General features: G+C 33.3%; 1 long non-coding RNA gene across 1 annotated transcript; it reads left to right on the top strand.

Annotated features, from left to right (window-relative positions):
- The first annotated feature begins 972 nt into the window (after nt 1-972).
- Nucleotides 973-12802, top strand: LOC127726225 (uncharacterized). Its single transcript, XR_007993408.1, has 4 exons — nt 973-1266; nt 2244-2335; nt 3498-3664; nt 12435-12802. It is a non-coding gene; the product is annotated as an uncharacterized LOC127726225 (long non-coding RNA).
- The last annotated feature ends 2237 nt before the right edge of the window (nt 12803-15039 follow it).

Genomic DNA, 15039 nt, shown 5'->3' with positions numbered 1-15039 from the left:
TCCCGATATAATAAATCAAATTTTTGCCACAAAAAGGGGAGGGGCAGGGTGCTCTAAATCCGCCTTTATGTGCAACACGAACCTCCAAAATACATGGGTGAACTCAAGTATTGTGAATGATAAAGCAGAGACATATATGTATATATGTCTCTGGATAAAGTTAGGAACTTTCTGCTCAACATGTGGCAACCTAGGTTTGAGTATACATGTAATTGCCAACTTGAAATTAAGTAAGTAAAACTTTGATTTGATTCGCCATATTGGCAAACATGTGAAGATAAGATCTGGTGAGCTTTTCGTCGAATATCATGAGGAGATAGTGTTAAAAATATTTGCATAGTTCATGAGTTGAAAATTATAAAACAAAATATATTGTTTAACCTTGGACAAAAAGATCAAGTCCAAAACTGGCTGTTATTTGTGTAGGCTACCTTAATCTTGAAGAGTATGCAATTCTAAATCAAGGAGGAGGTAGGCAATTTCCTAATAATATTACAAAAGAACTTGTCACAGATTCTTAACTAAACGTCTATCAGATTAATAAAATTTCTAATTCACTGACATCTGTTGGACATAGATACTCAAATTGCAGAATCTTATTAGTAATAAAAAAAAAATCTGTGTTTTCTGTGACATCATTACGAAAAATATATGTTTATATTTTATTTATTACACTCTAACTGTCTAACATTTAATTCTCCTCTGATTAGAATTTAGAGTAATTATCGTTTGTCAATTTTCCAAACTTCCCATGCCCCCCTCAGCAGAGTTATTTAATTCTGAATGGAACAAAATGTGAATGAGTTATAAATAATATATAAATGATTGAATATTCTTTATTTAGTTTTTCTTTATTCTCAATTCTTCCAGAGACATGTATATGCTCTGAGAATAATGTCTTTGCATGATTCTTCATAATTAAGTATACTCTCATTATTCTCTATGATCCTTCTTTCCATATTTTTGCTTTTCAACTATCTATATATTTTTTTTTGTGTCCTTATTTAAATCCCCATTCTTGATTCCAGACTAACTCTCATATATATACGTAAATGTACGAAAGTTTGGCACGTCGAATACGGAAACCCGGAAATCTTTTCACCGTTGTCGTTTTTATACTATGACGCAAAATCCATGGACGCTCGTCTGCTGCTGAATTCATGTTTTAAAAGAATGGACAAAGATAGTCAGATAGTTGATACAAAGACCTTTGATTTTTCAAACTGATGGATCAAAAAGTTATTATAAACAGATATATTGAAATGGGTTAGTAACTTACATTGTCGATTAACTGAATCCGGGGAACGAAAGTCAACGCAACGAAAGTGTTTCGTTTTGATGGATTACGTACCAACTTATTGTACTTGGAAAGCGCAATGAAATGTAAATATAATCATGCGCATTTTTAGGAAGATGCTTGTGCTATACTTTTCACGAAAAACCATTTGACTTTATCCATGTCATGCATGTATAAACCCGAAAATCAGTCAAAGATTGGCAAAAACGGAAGCAAGTCAACTCGCCCCATTGGCATTGCAATTGGCAAAACGCCCCATTATTTTAAAATCGCTCCACTCTTGTTTAGGGAGCTACCATTTGATTTTTATGGGAGAGGGGGCTTTGACGGAATTTGAAAAAATGCGGGACAGGAGTTTTGAGTAAAAAAATAAAAGCCAGGACCGAAAAGAGTGAATAATAAACTGTCAGGACAGATATTACAACTAAAATTAGAAACAATGCAGGATAACTGTTCATAACATTTTCATCCTAGCCCCCCACCAAGTCAAGTGGTAGCTCCCTTCATACCAACTTGCTTGCCCCACATTAAAAAAATCGCCCCACTTGTGAAAAGGATTAAATCCTGTTAAATATACAATGTCAATGTACTCCTGCCAACAGTGGCAACTTGCCTAACTTGGGTAAAATCCAAATGAATATAATCATGATAATATATAATAAATATATTATAAACAGATAAAGGTCTACCAACTTGCCCTACATGTAAAAAAATGAAAACTTATCTACCCAGAATTAAAAAAAAAAATTGAAATTTAATATATGATATTTATTGAATTTAAATGATGTTTCACTTCTTAAAATATAATTGTAGATTCATTATTTACTATTATTTAATTTATGTATTTATTGGAAAATAACTTTATTCTTGCATTAGCTTAGTTATTTGCAAAATAATTGCAAAGAAACCTGTTAATTGTATCATAATCTATCTGATTGTTTTTTAGCCGACTCAAAATCATGCTGTTAATTAGGGCCCCCTGTTGTACATGTACTTAGGAATCGGACACCTCCAGAAGATGAAAGATCTACTTTACATGTACGTAATGTAAATATAAAAATAAGAAAATGTGGTATGATTGCCAATGAGAAAAGAGAGGAATTGGTAAAAGTCCGTGAAAATTCACTTGTTTTCCAATCCTAATAAAACTGTCATATTGTAATGTTTAAATAACCTAATTATTTTCAAAATAAAATCTTGTTTACACTAATGAGAAAAGACAACTCTCCATCAGAGATCAAATGACATCAAAGTTAACAACTAGAGGTCACTGTACATCCTTCAACAATGAGCAAACCCCATACCATATAGTCAGCTATAAAAGACCCCAAATGAAAATGACAAATTTGTAAAATAATTCAAACAAGAAAACTAGCAGACTAATTTATATACAAAACAAAGAAAAAAAACAACAAAATATGATCATGTGATGATACACAGCAACAAACGACAAACTGAACCACTGAATTACAGGCTCCTGACATGGGACAGGCACATACATACAAATATGTACAGGATGGGGTGGGGCTAGACTAGTAGTTTGTGGTGCCGAACCCACCTCCTAACCTGGTATATTGATGTGAAAAGGGCTTAACTCGTCAGATCTATACAAAGTAGAAAGACATCTAACAAACCACACACAAGACGTGGTGGGTACTTACACATCCCCACAACAAAAAAGACCCAGTTCAGATCTGAGAGTACTCCCAGTTACTAACACCTAGTTCAAAGCCAAAAACAAAGTACATTGTACATGTACAATGTATTTACCACCAAATCTTGCCTGGTTTAGTCCATTTCTCAGATACTACCTTATAATATAAAATAGTCCAACTTTTGGTGTAATTTAAACAACTTTGAATGACTTAAAATTTCAAAGTATCATGATTATTAATAACTTAATCCCCAAAGATTGGCATTATAAATCATGACAGATTCAGAGATCCTGTAATATATACTGTACATGTAATCACTTTTGTTCATCCCTTCATTCAAGGGTCATATGGAATTTATATGATGGATTAGAACATTAATAAAATGGTTAAATACTTTTTTGTAGTCATTTTTTTTTCAGGGAAAGTTTGTTGGTCTAGTTTTAAAAGATCAAAGCAAGCCAATTTTGCCGGATCAAAATATTAAAGGCAATTTTGGCAGATACATTGTATTATAACTTCATTTTATTAAACATTATTTATTTTAGCTTTTTCAACGAAAGTACAATTACTTTGAGAAGTAGGAGAAGCTAAGCAACAGGACAGAATTCATTTGAGGCATTGCTTTCTAGATTATATAGTGGAGTCATAGATTGTCCTATTGATTTATGTGGATATGAGGAGCAGTAGTCAATGAATAATTTTGTGATGAGAGGTATGTAATGAAAATGATAACTATGTTTGAATAATTTTTTCTTGTCAGGCTCTGTACATGCAGTTTCGAAGATTTTTTTAAAAGTTTGAGGTCAAAGAGTTTAAAGTTTGATTCTTGTAATGTTGTGGGCAAGTTCGAAAATTATCCATGTTAGAAGTGACAAATTTATTTTTTTTACAGGTCATTTTTATAGAAAATTGCATTCAAAGCTCTCTTAATCGCTTGTTCTTTTTTGTCTAGCCACAACAGTTATGAAGCTGTGACTTAGGCATGCTGTTTTCAATAGAGGCATAGTCGTAAAAAAATTGTTGATATTCATGATGAGGTCAGTTTAAGGAAACCAAGAAATAAAACCTTTGCACCTTTTGTTGGCGGTATACCATCTTTTCCGCAAGTTCATTGTTTTCTGTTTAGTATTAAATTTATAATTAAGATTTATTATTACATCGGTGATCCGTTTATTTGGCAATTTATACAGGAATAATGTCACTTTGAAATGTATGAGTTAGAAAGTAAGTGCTATTAAAATTTAGGTTTACAGAAGTTATTCCATGGAAATATATATTGTTTAATGTAATGAAAATTGCATTGCAAGCAATCCCAAACAGGTCTACATTTCTTTTAGATTATTTATGAAATTGAAGCTGTGACTTCCTTTTTCCTGTAATTTTGAACATTTTTAATACAAAAGTCTCTCTAATACTGGAGTAACCTCTGCAGTGTAGCAGCATGTGCTGTTCATTTTCAATTTCGCCACTTTTACAGATTGTAGCTATATGCTATCGATGCGTCGGACCATATGTATATAGATATAACTTTGCGATTAGAATATGGGCTTAAGAAGTTTTGAACTTTTACGGCCCATGTATTCCTATAGTTATAATGTGTTCGATTCCAATTTCTTTTGCAGAAAATTACTCGACATACAACTACTATAGTATGTATAGTATATAACATCATGATCCAGTCCGTGCTTAATATAAATGAATGCCATTAAACCACCAAAGACTCCAACATGTAAATTCAAAGCGATGATTAGTTATGGTTTGAAGCGTCATTTAGTGAACTGCACCCAGGAATAAAATATTTTACAAGCCTTACTTTTCGAAATATTAAAGCGCCGTCCCAAATAACCAAATATCAAACTAAGTGTTAACCTCATCAGTACGATCGATCAACAGCTGATCTGCAATATCGTAGTTGAAAATTAAATTGTGTAGTAATTCCACTAAAGTAAAGAAAACTTAGTTACATAAGTATACAATAAGGCGTCACTGTCATTCATAATATTTTTTAAACGGCTGACGAGGTCCCCCTCCTTTTATTTAATTTTGAACTCCTTACTCATCTGTTAACAATATTTTTGTCTGGGTTAATATTGTCGGAATGTCTGTCCATTTTGCAGCATAAAGATACTATAGAAGTCGTCATGAATGAAAAAAGTTCGTCTCTTCACACTGGGTTGATTTGCTTGCAATTATAAATACATGTAGCCTCGGGGTCTGTTTCATTGTTATTAGCTTCATTTATGGTTAATCCAGACATTTTACCGCTTTCACTACAAAAGTTTGGGGGTACGCGGGGTCCCCCCTTTTTTTCAAATTCCTGGATCCGCATCTGATGTCGCGGTGGATCTTCTATACAAAAGAGGCAGATGCACTGTAGTCATCGGATTAAATTTTATAGATTAATTTAAGTTTTTAACAGTCGTTTTACATCGTGTAAACATTCGTCAGCCAGTGTTATTTTACTTTCATAACAAGTTTTATTAAAAAAAACGGATTGTGTGCAGTGGCGCATCATCCAAAAAAAAATGTCCGGACTATACAAAAACCTGTTTATGCAAAGTTTTTTTTACGTTTATAATGCTTTGATCCACTCAGGTTTGTTGGCTCGTCTGAAGGCATCACAGTAATAAGACGTATATGAAATCAAACGAGGGCAGTCATCGTGCAACTCGTTGTGTAATTCGCAAATTGATTTTTTCCACACCTGAAGTTTTTTACGATTATTTGTACAACTATTAACTGCACAAGAAATGCTTCCGTGTTTTTTATAACTTTCGGCAGCATCCATAGTAAAATAAATCAGAAAATGAAAGAAATATAAATGTAAACAGAAAATCGATAATGTTTTGATCAATACACGTTTGTAATGGCGGATCGGTCACGTGAGAGGTTAATGGATGCGGCCATGTTTTCTAGGTGAATTACAGATAAACCCGTCTATATTGCTATCAACTCGTTCGAAGACATTTGGTTTCCGGACAATAACTTCAGTTTAAGTGTATGAATGTCTATGAAATTAGATTCAAAGGTTCAATACCACAAAAGGAAGGTTGGGATTATTTTTGGCGTCATGGTTCAACCAGTGTAGGAATTAGGGGCCAAAAAAGGCCCAAATCAAGCATTTTTCTAAATTCAGGACAATAACTTGTTTATAAGTATTTTAATTGCTATGAAATTGTACCACAAGTAGAAGGTTAAGTTTCATTTTGGGGGTATTTGCCCAAACCATTCAGGAATTAGAGACCAAAAAGGGTCTAAAACAAGCATTGTCAGACTGGCCTATATTATTAATTGATCATGATAAGTTGTTCTCGTTTAGAATACATAAAATATTTGCCTCTGGACATTGAAATAAGAAAAAAAGTCAATCAATTTATGTTTTTGCATTATCAGAATGAATTTGCAAATATATAACAATTAAATTATGTTGTATCCTTGGAGCTTTTTCAATGACCTAGCATATAAATATAAAAAGATGAGGTATGATCCTCAATGTGACAACTATCAATTAATAGACCAAAGGACAAAGATGTAAACATTTACTGGTCAATGTACAGCCTTAAACAATGAACAAAATCAATACCATAAAGTAACCTACAAGGATGAAAAATATAAACTACATACAGTATTGGCAGACAGCAAACAACATAAGAACCAACTTTCAAAATTAGCCAAAAAGGACTGGATTCATCAATAGGTCTTATAATAAAAAAGGTGCAAAAAACATGTTTTCCCAAACTAAAATATCTATCAGTTTACATTCAACAGATTTAGTGTAACAATGTTTCACAGTTTGTCATTTTATGCAGTCTTAAGAAAAGTATGACTGTGTAATGTCAAAATATTCAATATATCAAAAGGGTATAAAACCTATTTCTCAATGCAAGTATGCAAGGATGTACAGACAGATAAATGTAAAACTTGATGCCCCCTCCATTACGACAAGGGCATAAAAAAGAGATGCACAATGGGACTATGTCGGAAGTTTTAATAAATTATGAATTACATGTTTATGCAGAAAAAACACATACAAATGTGTGTTCTTGTGTGCAGATATAACTAATTCCATGTCAAAATTCCATGTATGTTTGACAAAGTTGTTGATATCCAAAAAACATTAAAAAACTTTAAATGGGGATTTTCCAGTTTTGGGACAATAACTCAAAATGTGTTCACCAAATGGCAAGAAACTTTTGTGACTTGTTTGTATCTATTGACATGAGCTCCCTTTCGATTTTTATAAATTTAAGATTTTATGTTTTCAAGTTGTGGGGTTATATTCATTTGAAAAAGGGAGATTTTCCAGTTTTCAGACAATAACTCAAAAATGCTTACAGCAGTTTTCATAAAACTTTGGTGAATTGTTTATATTTATTGTCATCTATAAGCTCCCTTTTGGTTTTTATTAATTTTAGATTTTATGTTTCAGAGTTGTGTGATTTTATTCATAAAAAAGGGGGATTTTCATATTTCAGACAATGCTTTGAGCAGTTATCATGAAACTTTGGTGACTGGTTTATATCTATTAAGATAACCTCCCTTTAGTTTTTCATGAATGTCTGATTATGACATTGAAAAGTTATTGAACTTTATTCTTTGAATAAGCGATTGGTGTATCATGTGCTCATGGTGCAGCTGTCTATTTATTTTGGGCCAGGTTTTCAAATTGGTCTACATGCAGGGGTTAAAATTTGCATTAAAAAATTAAAGGTCCTGGACTATTTGAAATTTCCAGTCCAGTGAAAGGTCCTCCATTTTTTTTGTCAACATTGAAACCATTCTGAAGCGTACGAAAGGTATAAATAAAATGTACTTCTAGAATTTTATGTTTGACATCATGAGTACGCATATGACATCACATTGTTTAGTTGCTAAAGACAATGCAAAATATTTGTTAAATGGTATTTATTTTAATATGCTGCATTAGAAAGTAGATAACTGTATTGTATTTTAAGCTTGGCCTTCATTGAACTTGATTTTACCATAGGCGGATCCAGGGGGGGGGGGGGGGGGGGACGGCCCCCCTTTTGTGGTAAAAATTTTGTTGATTATATAGGGAATCACTGAAGCATGACTGGAGTGCCCCCCCCCCCCCCTTTAGTAATAAAAAGTTCTGGATCCGCCACTGTTTACTGTCACATCACTTGGTAAATACAGAATTCTCCTAAATGGATAAGCTAATTGTTTGCAAAACTCTTTGAATACTTATTATAGTCTTGCATCCACATGCTATTAATAAAGTACTGTTTTCTCCCTTTTAGGTCACTGTATGACTTTCAACAATGAACAAAACCATACTACTGTAAAAGCAGAAATTTTCGTGGAGGATTTAATTTTGTTTATTTCGTGGAAAGAATATACCCATGAAATTAAAACCCCCACGAAAATTTAACCTACATATAATATCACTTCCTTTTACTGGAAACCACGAAATTAAATCCCCATGAAATCTTGTAAAGAGACAAAACCACGAAATTTTAACCCCATGAAAATTAATGTTTCTACAGTATATAGTCAGCTGTAAAAGATCCTGACAAAGTGAGCAACAATCCAATCCAGAAAACTAGTGATGTTCCAATTACCATGTGCAGTATTGGTTATAATATAAAAATATCACTTGTTTTCTCTCTCTTTACCAAGGGATAACTGTATTCCTAATTTATTCTTATTGGAAAGCAGACTGCATCAGGTTAAGATTTTATATGATAATCACAGGAATTTTAATTTTCAGAATTAGCTCCTCAGATGTAAGTGGAAGGGAAGCTATATACATTATATGTTTAAATGAAATTAACAACAGGATTAGATATTGAGGAGATCCTATAGCTACAGTATATATAAATGTAACTGGTATGTATTTGTTACAGTATTTAATTTCCAAATGGTATAACAAAAATACTGAATTCCAAGGCAATTTCAAAAAATTCGTAAGGGTTCCGCAGAACCCAGTGTCTCGCCTACTTTTGCTGTTAATTGCATCATTTTCTCATCACTTGGCGTCCGTCGTCCGTTAACTTTTACAAAAATCTTCTCTGAAACTATTGGGCCAAATAAAACCAAACTTGGCCTAAATCATCCTTAGGGTATCTAGTTTAAAAAATGTATCCGTTGACCCTGGCCATCAACCAAGATGGCCAATATTGCTAAAAATAGAACATGGGGGTAAAATGCAGTTTTTGGCTTCGATCTTTGAAACCAAAGCATTTAGAGCAAATCTGACATGGGGTAAAAATGTTCATCAGGTGAATATCTATCTCTGTTGAATTTTCAGACGCATCAGACAACCCGTTGTTGGGTTGCTGCCCCTGAATTGGTAATTTTAAGAATTTTTTTTTCAATTTTTATACGACCACAAAAAATTATTGGTATCACGTTGTCGTCGTCGTTGCCCAAAGACACTTGGTTTCCGGACAATAACTTTAGTATTAGTAAATAGAAATCTATGAAATTTAAACATAAGGTTTATAACCACAAAAGGAAGGTTGGGATTGATTTTGGGGGTTATGGTCCCAACAGTTTAGGAATTAGGGGCCCAAATAAGCATTTTTCTAGTTTCATGACAATAACTTGTGGAACAGTGTATGGATCTCTCTGAAATTATACTACAAGTTTCCATACCACAAAGGGATGGTTAGGATTGGCTTTGGGGGGTTATGGCTCAAACCATTTAGGAATTGGGAGCAAAAAAGTGAGAAAAAACAAGGGTGTCCTGGTTAATGGACAATTACTTAAGTACAAATTACAGTGTAAGGGAGGTAATTCAAATACATCTTGGAAATTTGAATTGAAATTATGACCATAACTGAGGGAAAGATTTTTTTTTTGGAAAAGGGGGGGGGGGGGACAATTTTTTCTCCTCAAGATTTCAGAAATCAAAATCAAAAAGAAAATCATTCAAATTTTTTTTTTTTTTTAAAAAGAGGATGGAGGTCAATTCGCAACAGCATAGTGTATTACACAAAAGCAAAATTTTGAATATTAATTCAAATCATATAACTAATTCTAAGTTCTTTGACTACAGTTATTCTGTGTCAGAAACCTATTATGTGTCAAATATTGAATTGCAATCCAAATTCAGACCTGTATCAAGCGCGAATATTGTGTCCATATTTGCCCCAACTGTTCAGGGTTGGACCTCTGTGGTCATATCCAGCTGCGCTCGGCAAAGCAATTTATTGGTTATTATCTTGAACATTATAATAGAGATAAACTGTAAACAGCAATAATGTTCAGCAAAATAAGATTCACAAATAAGTCAACAGGATCAAAATGGTCAATTGACCCCATGAGGAGTTATTGCACTTTAAAGTCAAATTTAACAATTTTTTCGTAAATTTTTGTAATCTTTTACAAAAGTCTTTTCCTGAAACAACTGAGACAAATTTAACCAAACTTGGCCATAATAAGCATTAGGGTATCTAGTTTAAAAATAGAACATAGGGGGAAAAATGCAGTTTTTGACTTATATCTTTGAAACTAAAGCAAAAGTATATCGGTTGCATTATTTCATGCATCAATTGTAAAATAAAAAAAATATCAGGTGAGCGACACAGGCTCCTTGGAGCTTTTAGTTGGTATTGTAATTTAAATGAGGTTAAGACATGTAAGAAAGGGGCTTGAAAATGAGGAATTGTGTTTCTACAAGCACTTAGTAATCCAGATCTATAATACTAAAATAACAAGGTCCAATTTGTGAGCCGGCATGACATAAAAATGACGATTCAAAGAATTCAACTTTATTTATAACTTATATATATAGGACAATGGTGTTGATTAAAAATTACACCATTCCAGGCCCATTTGTTTTCCACATAACTATTACTACAGATAATTAACAATTTCTGGGTCGAAGGGTTCAAAAAGAAAGATTTTGAAAGCAGAGAAAACTGTGCACCTAATGACCAGCATGACATTATTAGATGACAAAACGAAAAATCTTAAAATTCAGGCTAAAAATAAGGCTAAGGTACTTTGCTTCAGTCACAACACCATGATGTCCCGGAGTATTCTAGTATATATTATATATACAGGTAATGTGTAGTACACATGCATGAATAGAGTTAGTTTTCATTATTACGGTAATTTATGTTGATAAAAATGAGAATATGTAGTATTATTGCCAATGAGACAACTATCCACCAGAGTCCAAATGACTGAATGTTAGCAACTATAGATCACTGTATGAACAGCTTTCAACAATGAGCAAAACTGATACTGCATCTAGCAAGCTATAAAAGGTCCTGAAAAATACAGATGTAATACAATTCCAATTTACATAAAAGACATTAAACGAAAAATAAATATGATAAACAACAACTATTATATTCCACTCCAGTTGTTCACACGATATATATATATATATATATGTAAGTTTGGTAAATCATTGGAGATTAAATTGATGTTATCATTTTTTGCCTGATTGGTGATCCAATATTTGATGTATGTTTTACAAAAAAAATATATGCTGTTTTTGTCTCGCTTGACGGAGTCAAAAAGCGAGGCATAGGTATGCTGTTTCTGGCGTTGGTGACGACAGCGGCGTCAACAATGTATTAGTTTGTGATTAGGTCTAGTTTATAGTGAACCACAAGTAGTAAGTCGAAGATATTTGGTATGCAGTTGTATTAGTATTGGCACATCTCATTACCATGGAGATTATTTGGCCCCGCCCCCCTCAGTTATGGTTTATTGACTTAATTTGAAATTCTTGCTTAGTCTTCATGTATTAGTTTGTGATTAGGTCAGTTTATGGAGAACCACTAGTGGTAAGTTAATTATGATTGGTATGCAGTTGTACAAGCATTGGCATATCTCATTTCCATGGAGATTATTTGGCCCCACTCTCTCAGTCATGGTCTATTGACTTTTAAATTTTTGCTTAGTTTTCATGTATTAGTTTGTGACTAGGTCAGTTTATGGGGAACCACTAGTGGTAAGTTCATGATAATTGGTATGCAGTTAAATACGCATTGGCATATCTCATTTCCATGAAGATTATTTGGCCCTGCCCCCTCAGTCATGGTCTATTGACTTTGAAACTTTTGCTTAGTTTTCATGTATTAGTTTGTGATTAGGTCGGCTTATGGGAAACCACTAGTGGTAAGTCAATGATATTTGGTATGTAGTTGTATTAGCATTGGCACATCTCATTACCATGGAGATTATTCCCCCCCCCCCCTCAGTTATCGTTTATTGACTTTAAAATTTTCTTAGTTTACATGTATTAGTTTGTGTTTAGGTTTTTTAAAGGGAACTACTTATGATAAGTCAATGGTATTTGGTATGCGTTGTATTAGCATTGGCACATCTAATTTCCATGGAGATTGTTTAGCCATGTACCTTTAGTCATGGTTCATTGACTTTGAATATTTGCAAATCTTACATGTTAAAGTGTTGCTATTTTAATTTCAACATTTGCATTATCGAAATTACTAAAAAGCGAGACATATCTCTGTGATTACAGTTTATTTTTTTTATTACAGCAACTGTATTCCAAGAACCTGATGGCTGATAATGTATTACAGGATTTTATCATTCAAGCAACATCTTAGAAGGATAAGTGCAAATGTATGAAGGAAGCCTTGGGTACAAATAGCAATTACAGCAATTACATGCAGGAGAGAACTCTTAACATTACTAACAGACATGTAGTCATTATATGGGAGTGGTGTATTCAAGAAATCTAAAACACATGGAATTAAATATCGTGTATATTTTTTCAACCACAAGTACTCTCAGAATATAATACAATTCAAATTCAAATTATTGTGCCAACATGACAATTACAGTCTAAAAATGGAAAATGCATGTTTTAAACTGATTTTTATATAAATATTTGAAATAACAAGAATTTTTAGTTTATTGTGCAGCCAAACTTTGAGATCTTCTAATGGTATATGCCTGTTGTTTGTCAACATTTGTTTTCTTTTTGCCTTAACCTTAAGATTGGTGTTAAAATGAAAAACTGAAATAGATATATGAAATAAGAAGGAAATGGTTGTAAATAACAGCAAGACTTTCAATATGGTATATCAAAATATATTTCACAGAACTTTCTATTTCAGTTTATTAATACAATGAGATATGAGGTATAAATAAATCAGACAGCTACACAACAAAAACACATGAAAGGCATTAAGGTGCTAACACAGTCCTCAACAATGAACAGGTGTCTAAACAATGTCATGATCTACTTAATTAACCAGAGTCTATACCAATCAAAGAGCTGCCATCAACACCAAATTCGTTAAATATTTTTTTATTAGGATGAGACTTAGACAACCACTGAAAAGGTTCCTGGCTTGAAACAGGCACAGGAATATGTGGCAGGGTGAAATACTTTTTTTCTTCAAAACTTTCAAAAGAAAAATTGGCATCTTTTGCAAGTAAGACTATTTCCATAATGGGATTGGATTGTCTCATGGCTGATAACCACAAAATGACTTGTACATACATATTAAAAATGAAATATACATTAGTGCATACATATTCTATAAATGAATCACCAATCCTTACATGACTTTTAAAAAAAGTATTGAGACTTGAACATAACCGAAAAAATTCTAGGAGTGAACTAAGGTGACCTGGATGTTTGCTTGCCTTCTTTGTTTATTGCATCTTATCTCTTGCATTGGAGATATTGTGAGTTGGGAGTTGATAGATAAATATTTTTTGTATTGTTTAGGATCAAGAAAGTAAAATATAATGGAAGTATGAACACATAGTCAAGACCAAGAAGAATATTTATATATCAAAATAGAATGTGTACTAGACAAGTATTTACTTATCTAAAATATGCTCAAATACTGTGAATTTGTGTGATTGATGCTCAATTCACCTTAATTTCATTTTGCCTATGTATATATAGAGAAAACACATGTATAACGCATGTGTTAGAAAAATGTGTTAGAAATTGCATGTAATTCACATGAGAACTGAGAAACATGTCAACAATCATGGTAATTGGACAAATAGGAGGACATTTTGAAAAATATTTAATACAGGCACCATGCCTTTTACATGTAGTAATCACGCATGTATCACAGGTGTATTTCCTTACGCATGTGATTCACATGTGAAACGCATGATCACATGTGTGTATCATGCGTATCACATGTGTTTTTCACACATGTGTCACATGCGTGGCATGAAACGTCTCTTTCACATGCGTGTGACACGCATGTGAAACGCATGTGTCACGCATGTACACATGTGTGGCATTTTTGCCAGTGTAAAGTAAATTTTTGGCCATATAAATAATGTCTGAATTGGCACAAAAAAATAATGACCGCGAGCAGTTCACGCTTTGTAGTACAATACTGTTTTTGTGCTCTGTTTAAAGTCCGGCTGGAATACGCAATGACATGTTCCTCACCATTCTGGATTTGCGAAAGAACAGCCCCGACTCCTGTTTGACTAGCATCTGTATCTAGTATGTAAGCGCCATCTTCACTTGGAAATGATAATGTTGGTGCAGTTGTTAAGCATTCTTTTAAAGTTTCAAACGCGATTTTACATTTATCATCCCATATAAATGATTTATTCTTTTGAGTTAGCTGTGTCAGAGGATGAGCGATAGTTGCAAAATCTGGTATGAAACGGCGGTAATAACCCGCAAAGCCTAAAAAACTTCGTAACTCTTTGACATTTGATGGTGTGTGCCAATTCTGAACGGATTGAATCTTTTCTGAATCGCATTTAATGCCTTCTGCAGAGACAATGTGTCCCAAAAATTTGACTTCTGTTTGAAAAAACGAGCATTTACTCGGTTTCAGTTTAAGATTTGCTTCTCTAAAACACTGAAATACGGTTTTCAAATTATCAAAAGCTGTTTCAAAGTCTTTTCCATAAATTATGACGTCATCCAAATAGCAGAGACAACGATGCCATTGTAAACCACCCAAAACCTGGTTCATGAGCCGGCTAAATGTAGCGGGAGAGTTGCATAAACCCATCGGCATTACAAGAAACTGATACAAGCCTTTATGTGTCGAAAAGGCAGTTTTGTATTTGTCTTCTTCAGCAACCTCTACCTGAAAATAACCACTGGCTAAATCAACGCATGAGAACCACTTTCCGCCGCTCAAG

Source organism: Mytilus californianus, unplaced genomic scaffold, assembly GCF_021869535.1.
Source record: "Mytilus californianus isolate M0D057914Y unplaced genomic scaffold, xbMytCali1.0.p SCAF_17, whole genome shotgun sequence".
NCBI lineage: Eukaryota > Metazoa > Mollusca > Bivalvia > Mytilida > Mytilidae > Mytilus > Mytilus californianus.
Note: the sequence above shows the minus strand (reverse complement) of the source record. Positions and strands in the feature narration are given on the sequence as shown.